The following is a 10,053-nucleotide window of genomic DNA, read 5'->3' as shown; positions in this document are numbered from 1 at the left end:
AAAACCCAAAAGAAAAACCGAAAAGAAAAAAGCTGCAACGCTTATAAACGTCCCGAGAACTGAACTGAACTGAAATAAAAGTATTTGTTTGGTTTAAAGAGCTTGTGGGTTGGCGCTGGGTCATGACCTAGCCGCAGTAGCAACAGCAGCAACAGCAGCAGCAGCTGCAGCAGCAGTAACCGCTGATGGCGACATCGTGGAGGGCAGCCAAGCTGTGGAGAAGGCGCTGAGGAGCAGCCTGTGTCCTGGACTGAGGACTGGAGTGAAACGAACTCTTTGAAGGACCTGGGTATTCCCTTCATGTGCTGTGCAGTGTGTGTTGTTGCCCTTCGACTATATTTAGTATGAGTGCGTAAATGAATGTTTGAATTTTTAAATAGTTTTTTTTTTTTTTTTGTATATACATCGTATAAATACTTGCAAAGATATCAGGCTCTTGTGTGATTCTTTTTATGCACGTGAACATGGCTGACTGAGAGGAGTGAGATGTGAAATTTTCTGTCTGTATCGAAGTGGATTTTTCTACAGAATTTTGCCAGGGACAACCATTTTGTTGCCGTGGGTTCTTTTACTTGCGCTAATTGCATGCTGCACACGGGACCTAGGTTTATCGTCTCATCCGAATGACTAGCATCAAGACCACCTGTGGAGGGGGGAGAAAATACTGGCGACTGTGCCGGGATTCGAACCAGTGCGCTCAGATTCTCTCGCTTCCTAGGCGGACGCGTTACCTCTAGGCCATCACTCCACCTAGATCATCGTGACTTTGACCCAGACACCCATGTTACAATTAATATGGAAAACGAACAGTGTTGAAAAGAAAAGAGCATAGGAAAATAGGAAATGGTGGACTCACTATCAAAAAAAAAGAAAAGAGAAAAAACGAATAGACAAAAAAGAAAAAAAAAGATTTAAAATCGAAAAAAAGTGAGGAAAATGAGGTTGAGGGAACCGCAAAAAAAAACAACAACAAAAAACAAAAAACAAACAAACAAAAAAACAACAAAAAAACAAACAAAAAACAACAAACAAACCCAAAACGATTAAAACAATATAATTCATATCATAAATAGATGAATAAATAAATGAGTACAAGAATGAAGAAACGAATACTGAATCGATGAATACATACATAAATAAATAAATGAATGAATAAATAAATGATCTATCAACATTTGGTTTTTGATGTTATAATCTATGGACAGGTAACGGTCCAGTTTCAAGATAACAATGCTAAACAGGGTGAAACAGGGATCGGGTATACAGCCGTGTGTATCGTCATACGACTGTGCAGTGTGACTCGCGCACACAGCAGTTTGATTGGTTGTCGTACTCCACTGTCGGGTGAAAAAAACAGATTGGTTGGATCTCCATCAGACAGAAGTTTCTTCAGGGCGGTGAAGTGATTTGCTGCATTTACCATAGAAATCTTTTACATGCTTACAATTACATGCTCGACAGCTTGTAAACGTAGGCACGATCGTTTCCACAGATTACATACATCTGTGCTTTAATTTTTTTTTTTTCAACTATGCATTTCATACTGATGATAGCCTTTCATGCATAATTAAGAATATTAAAAAAACCCATTGAGATTGATCTCACGAAATAAGTCAGACCATAAATCGCATTTAACTCAGTTACGTTTATAACAACAAAAATAACGAATTCTTTTCAAATTGCTACTTCGTTATTTTAGTTCAAATATCCGTTTCCCCTCCAAAACCTTTATTCAAATAGTGATGTTCAATGGAAGGTACTCAAAGTTGTGTGGCACTGGATGGTAGGGTGGTTAGTTTGTTAAAATGTCTATCCATCACACGAGTTGGTGATTGTACATTCTAATGAATTAAATATGAAAAGATTTACATCATTTGTTATAGCAATGTAAAAGTCGACGTATAACCTAGCGTATTTGGCACTATCTTGAATACACTGTCCTGGACAACAAACATTGGACTAAATATTTTTACAGCACGTATTTATTCATTTATTTCCGTCTATTTACGCATCGTCTATTTATTTGTCAATTTATTTACACAAACGGTATGCGTACTTTCTTTTTTTTCCTCCTAAAGATAACAGTAACGTTTGTCCACGGCACACACACACACACACACACACACACACAAACAAAAACCCTCGCACAACCTTCACCTCCCGCTAAACCCCTACACCGCTTTGTTCGGGCAGACCTAGATCAACTCAGCCAATCTCTCCGTACCCAGAACAACAAACAATACACCCCCAGCCCCCTCATCCCTTCCCCACCCCTTCACACAAACCACCTGTCCAGAGGGAGTGAGGAAAGGGGAAGGGGGGGGGGGGGGGCGGGGCGGGGCAGCGGGGCGAAAGGGGAGAGAATATTTGTACTTTAGTAACAGAGGCTACCACCTCCTTCCCCCCTCGTCAAGCCTCCAACTTCTCCTTCCCTACACACACACACACACACAAACTACACCAAAAATTCTTCCACCCTTGAAAAGTCTCAGTACGGCGCTCCAGCCAAGCGAGGCTGATCGGCCCATCATGGGCAGCCGCGGGGATCGAGAGAAAACCCCTTCCTCACCTGTATACAGCCTGCCCAGCCAGCCAGCACCGGACCACGACTGGCCAGAGAGACAGAGACAGGCAGACAGACCTTTGGTGGGTGGCCGGGTGGCTGGAGGTTACGAGGCGAAAGGTAGAGGGGAGAGGGGATAATCTGCAGGTAGGGCCCTCCCCACGTCAGGATTAGGTGAGTCACCGAGGCACGGGAGCGTGGTCCAGCAGTGGTAAGTAACTGGGCGCCACAATGGACACAGGGTCAGCGCGCTCCACGGGGGTCCACTCTCCGCCCCCCCCCCCCCCCCCCCCCCCCTTCACTCCCATCACCTCCGCCTCATCCCCCACCACTCCCTGTTACCTGGCTCCACCCCCTTCCCCTCTCCCCTCCTCCTCCCACCCACCTGATCAGCCTTCGCGTTTACTTACATCCTGTCCATTGGGTCTTTTGTATGGCGTCGTGTTCGTGTCCACAGGTGACTTTTGTCTGTTCTTGGGGGTTGAGTGAGGGTTTCTTTCACGTTCATGGACCCTCCCACAGAGATTGCTGAAATGAACACGTCTTCTTGTCTTGATAATGACCGTGCTGCTCAGCTATTTGTAGAAGGTCTGCTGTTCGCAGAACGAAGGTCTTTTTGGCCATGGAATGTTCGTGAAAAAATGGCTGAAGAGGAAGGAAGAAATATGTGACCATGTAAGAAGAAAGAAAGAAAAATACTACGACGTCTAGGTTGTGCAATCGCATATAGATAGCGTGTGTCACGGTTTGTTTGTGTAAAAGTGAGTGAGAACAGGGATGGGTGGGGGGCGGAAGGACGGGCACGCGCACACACGCACCGCATGCAACACACACACACATACTAACATATGAACACACACACACACACACACACACACAAACGAACTGGGTTTTTCAAAAGGAACATAACATGATATTTATGACGGATCTTCATAGTATCGAAGTAAATATAGGGTGTTTTATTTCATTTCTATTTCTTCTTATTTCACTGTGTGAAAAAAGCATGTAATTCTCTGGTTAAATAAAATTTCCTATCGTTTTTTTTTTAGTTCCTCGGCACGCCATAAGCTATTCTTATCGTTGATCGCAAATGCATTACATTTTGTACTGACGTTCTTTTCTTAAATTCGATTCTGTTGAAATTATACTACGGGTCGCCGGATGACTTTACTTGCTTTTTTTTTTTTTTTTTTTTTTTACGCGATCGCATTGCGATACTTTTTCGTGTTCACAAGCGAACCAGCTGGGTTCATTCGGGTAAACTATTTGAGCGATTCAGTGTACGGTCGGCGCAGTCTACGGACAGCTACACAAGCTAGTGCCCGCAGGTGGTCTTTTGTGGCGCTTAAATAGCTTGCTGAGCTAAACATATTTTCCTATCTCATCAAGAAGAAAAGTTATTCAAACAGAGCGTGTGAGACGATACGTTTCTACACGGAAGTGCTGCACACAAGTAGTGGTGTTTAGTCGTTACAGCCACCATAAATCCCCACCTTACAAACCACGTTAGAAAGAAAACACAACCATTGTTCTTCTGCTTCTTCTTGATTTAAACAAAATATTTTATTCAGTAAATATGTCACACATGTACAGATAGACAGCGGAGCATGCAACAACAAGCTAATAGCTTATATCGTGCTCAGGAATGTGATTAAATACATTTGTTTCGTTTGACGGCTGGTGGACGCTACACAATTGCAATTATGTTGAAATACACATTTTCCAACTGCATATAAACGACAGTCATTGCAGGCATACATTGTCCCCCCTCCCCCAGCCCCCCACCCACCCCCCTTTTTTTCTTTTTTTTTTGAGCCGCCTCGGAGATTAATATATTTAAAGAATTTACAATGAATATAAACATCATTTTTAAGATACGTTGTTGTTCTTCTTCTTCTCCTTCCTCCTCCTCCTCCACCCCCTTCTCCTCCTCCTCCTCCTCCTCCTCCTTCTTCTTCCTCTTCATTGCAGCTGCTGTGCTGCTCTGTCAGTGTTGTTGCAGCGAAGATCTCGACAGGCAAGCACTCCAAGTCGACCCATATAATATTCTCCTTGCTGTTCACCGCATCGGGCCAAAACCTGACACCGGGCTACACATGTAGCTCACGTTCACAGCGTTTATTTGCAGATATGCAAATTTGGATATACTACACGCGTATACTACATCAGGATATATATATATATACCACATATTCTAATTGTATATATGCACTAAGAATGTGTGTTTACTGTACAGTTCTGTGGTATATTTTGTTATTTTCATTAGTAATTATGTTGCACGACAATGTAGTGAGTAAATTACCTTCTGTGCAAGCCATACGCTATGCATGTTTGCTATTTCAATAACCATGCACGATGATAATGATGATGACATAATGACAACAATAATGATGATAATGATAGTAACGATATCGATAATAATATTGATAATAATAATATAATAATAATGATGATCATGCTGCTGCTGCTGCTGATAATAATAATAATAATAATAATAATAAATTATTATTATTATTATCATTATATTAACCATGGGGCAGTTATCACGCCATGAGACAAACAAAACGACACACCCACACACACACACACACACACACACACACACACACAAGGAGGTAAGAACGTTCACCATAGGTTCTTGTGTTGACACGAGGAAGTTTCAGAAGGTAAGTCAGAGGAACTTGTGTCGTTGTTTGCTGTTGCGCCGTGAAGAACCAGGTTCTTCATGTGATGGATCCTCCACCTCTTCTCCTGTTTCCCCACCTTTCAAACTGCCTCTCTCTGTCTGCCTGTCTATCTGTCTCTCTCCTTCACACAATAAATTGTTTTAGTGTATATAGATCAGTTTGCACGCTCTGATGACATCTCACTGGAACGTATGAATAGATGGTTTGTATGTGCGTGTTTGCGCGCTCGCGCGCTCGCGCGTGTGTTATAGCACGTTTCTGTCGGTTTTTTGTTTTTGTTTTGTTTTTTCATGTGTGGGCGCGTGCGGGTTCGCTGAGCGTAGCCCGTTTTCGTTCTTATTTTCATTTCAATCATTTGCATTCCGCGTATCTTTCCCCTCACTGTGTTTTAATGTATTTAGTTAATTAATTAGTTAGTTATTCATTCATGTATTTATTTGTTTGTTTCTTTATTCATTCATTTATTCATTTCATTCTTTACTTGTTTGTTTATTTATCTATTTATTTATTTAGGCTTCTGTTTTTTTATGTTGATACTTTCTACAAACCTAAACCAGGCTGCCAAGGCCGAATCAGCACGTGGGGTTTATGCGAATGTCAGTTATCTGCTCTTTTTTTTCAGCAGATGTTTAGCGTATATGGACCTGTCCGCACGCTTTGGTTCCTCCTGACGGGCGCAATAGCCGAGTGGTTAAAGCGTTGGACTGTCAATCTGAGGGTCCCGGGTTCGAATCACGGTGACGGCGCCTGGTGGGTAAAGGGTGGAGATTTTTACGATCTCCCAGGTCAACATATGTGCAGACCTGCTAGTGCCTGAACCCCCTTCGTGTGTATATGCAAGCAGAAGATCAAATACGCACGTTAAAGATCGTGTAATCCATGTTAGCGTTCGGTGGGTTATGGAAAAAAGAACATACCCAGCATACACCCCCCCCGAAAACGGAGTATGGCTGCCTACATGGCGGGGTAAAAACGGTCATACACGTAAAAGCCCACTCGTGTGCATACGAGTGAACGCAGAAGAAGAAGAAGAGGTTCCTTCTGGAAGCTGAAGCTGAAACTGAAAGTGAATGATAGCTTTTGGTTGAAAGACCCGCAGCACCAGTACATCACCATCACAGCAGCAACAGCAACAGCAACAACAACAAACAGCATTGGTAGGCAGGATAAAGGAAGAGAAGGAAGTGGCGTGAGAAAGGGCGTGGGGGGGGGGGGGGTGCGGGGGGGGGAGGTAGTTGGTAGAGAGGGTGGATGAGGATCGTTCGTGCTGGTAGCAGCACGATAATACTATTTTCATATCCACATTAGTGAGCGCACTTTGGTTCCAGCGAATACACTTTAGTTTCATTTCCCATCCTTACAATTTTTTTTTTTTTGGGGGGGTGGGGGGGGGGGGGGGTTGTTATTCCCCACCTCTACACCCCTCTTTCCAACCAACATTCAAGACTGCATGCACATTAAAAGAACTCATTTTGTTTCTGCTTTCTAATTTTTGCTGTGGTTATGCGTTGTTGCACTTTTATGTCCTTTTTATTTTTTTTTTTATTTTTTTTTTTCAAGGCGCACAGTTTCTGTGCCCTGTTTCATGGCTGCACGTGCACATGGCGCCAACGAAAGAGGAGCAAGGAGAACACTGGCGGAAAGACAAAGGGATTCAGTCATACACGGATCTGGGGCACTCGCACACATGTTCGCTCCACACCTCGCACATATGCGCGCAGACGTGCCCACCCTCCCTCCACAACCCTTTGTTTCCTGGATCTGTTTCTCAATAACAAAAAAAGAAAAAAAGAAAAAAGAAGAAGCAAGAAACAGTAGTTGCTGGAAACAAAACATGAGGACAGAAGATAAAGAAGAAGAAGAACCAAAACGCATAAAAAGACCTCCACCAGTTGTCAATACTACCCTATTTGTTTCCCTCGTGCACACAGGACGTACTGCTGACAACGACGAAGAGATTCAGTTTCAGTTTCAGTGGCTCAAGGAGGCGTCACTGCGTTCGGACAAATCCATATACGCTACACCACATCTGCCAAGCAGATGCCTGACCAGCAGCGTAACCCAACGCGCTTAGTCAGGCCTTGAGGGGAAAAAAAGTGAATAAATAATAGATAAGCTTACACAAATAAATAAATAAATAAATAATAACTATAATGTAAAAAAAAGGTAGTAGTAAGAAAAAAACAACAATAATAAATAAATAAATAAATAAATAAATAAATAAATAACAATGATGATAAATAAGCAAACAGATGTAAAACATGAAGACACACATTCACATATACACCCACACATGCATAACAGATATGCACCGAACATGCAGTTTCACAGATATGAAAGCAGTCAAATACATATAAACGTACATGAGCTCCAACACACACACCACACACATTACCCTGCACCTCCTCTACCCCCCTCCTCCACACACTCATTTCTAGTCTACGTATCGCATCTTCCACGGCACACACACACACACACACACACACACACACACACACACACACACACACACACACACACACACACACACGCACACAGATGAACACTTACTTGTACAAGCACACACACATATGCCCATATCTCCACAGACGAAGAGAAGTATACGATGGAAGAAGACAGCTGCTACAATACTCACTTTCTCTCCTTCTCTCCCACATAATGTTTCTCCGATTGACTGAAAAAGAAAGAAAGAAAGAAAGACAAGAAGGAAGGAAGGAAGGAAAGAAGGAGGAGAAAAAGTATTACATAATATTGTAGTATTTAAAAGTAGGTGACAGAAAAAAAAGTAGAAAAAAAACTAGAACTGAAGAGAGAGAGAGAGAGAGAGAGAGAGAGAGAGAGAGAGAGAGAGAATAATGGAAGTGTTATCATCGGAATGGAGAACAAGATGTTTGAAGAAGTAGAAGAGGAAGAGAGAAGAAGGGAGACGGGGGGAAGGGGCAGGGAGGTGGGAAATAAAGCCATACAGGGTGCGAAAGAGAGTTTTTTTGAACGGTGCCAGATGAGACAGGGAAGAGACAGAGAGACAGAGACAGACAGACAGAGATAACGGGAGAGAAACAGACAGAGATAACGGGCGACAAACAGACAGAGATAGAGAGAGAGAGAGACAGAGAGAGACAAACAGAGAGAGAGAGAGAGAGATACAGACAAAGAGAGAGACAGAGAGAGAGAGAAAGAGAAACAGACAGAGAGACAGAGAGAGAGAGCATGGGTCCCGGACAGTGGGAAGAAAGATGGTACAGGCCGAACAACAAACAGCCTGTTTCCCACCCAACCCTGCAACTACCCCCCCCCCCCCCCCCCCCCCCACACACACACACACCCCTCCCCCGTCCTCCACCTCAACTGCCTACCCGAGCAGCTAACAGCACGGATAGATGACAGAACATTGAGGCATGTCCGCAGAAGAGCCATCCTCCGCCAAAACCGAAATGCACACACAGGAACTTGGCGAGGACCTCTTCACAACAACAGCCCTCAGCAAACTCTTAACAGAAAAAAACCCAAAAAACAAAAAAAACCAAAAAAAACCCGTCCCATGGCACTCGACAGTGAAAACAGGGGGTGGGGGAGGGGAGGGACGGGGGGAGGTCCTGGGCGGCTATGGGGGAGGAAAAGCAAGAGGAGGATGACAATTAGGAAGTGGAAGGGTGAGTGAGGGGGTGGGTGTGAGGAGGAGGAGAAGGGTCGTAACCATTTCTTGGGGAAGACCACCACCCCCACCACCACCTCCCCCTCCTCCTCCTCCTCCTCCTTCCTCCCTCTTAATGGAAAATCTATACAGTGCCGAGTGGTGCTTCTGGCCGCCGAGTGTTCCCGCTCCCAGATGCTTTCTGTGAAATGAAATCAGAGCATGATGCGCCATCCTCCTCGGCAGCAAGGCCTGGTGTGCTCGGGTCTCTTTGTTGACAACTGCTAGGACTCCCCTTTGGCCCCCCTGCTAAAGGGCTCTTGCTTTTGTTAAAGGCCGCTAGCTTTTTCTTTTCTTTTTTTTTTTTTTTAGGGGCTGGGTGTTGTTAAGCATCTTTTTGTCGCATCGGAGTGTCCTCCTGACCAGTTGAGATGTTTCTTGGGATTAATATTGATATCAGTTTTGAATTTATCCCCGTTCAATTTTGATTTATCAAACGGATAGATAGGCAGACCGTCAGAAACACACACACACACACACACACACACACACACACACACACACACACACACACACACACATATATATATATATATATATATATATGTGTGTGTGTGTGTGTGTGTGTGTGTGTGTAATATATGTATATATAATTTGATAGAGAGAGAGAGAGAGAGAGAGAGAGAGAGAGAGAGAGAGAGAGAGAGAGAGAGAGAAGAGCAGCTGAATTTCACACAGAGGAAAAAAAAAGGTTGAAACAAAGTAATAGTAACACATACGTCCTCAAACATTTGAGGTTTTAGAGTAAGTTCGTGCACCCACAGACAGAATGTGGTTGAGTTCTGAAGTATTTGAACATGACGCATCCTTCTCCTGCTGCTGCGTTGTGTTGTTTCCAAATGTTTCAATAGCTGTATGCACACTTTGGGGGGTAGGCTTTGATTAGGTATCTGTATAGCTATTTACTGGACATTGATAAAGAGAGAGATGAAGACAACATGAAATGTTTGCGTGGCATAATCATGTTGTTAGGTCTGGTTTGTTCTTCATGTAAACAATGTCATCAGTTGAAAACTGTCTACAATTATAAGTTCTTCTCCCATCGCTGTTCTGATAAAGGTGATCATGTGTGTGTGGGTGTTTGAGAATTGGGGTGGATGGGTGGGTGC

This window comes from Babylonia areolata, chromosome 1 (assembly GCF_041734735.1).
Source record: "Babylonia areolata isolate BAREFJ2019XMU chromosome 1, ASM4173473v1, whole genome shotgun sequence".
Lineage (NCBI taxonomy): Eukaryota > Metazoa > Mollusca > Gastropoda > Neogastropoda > Buccinidae > Babylonia > Babylonia areolata.
This window is presented reverse-complemented; position numbering follows the sequence as displayed.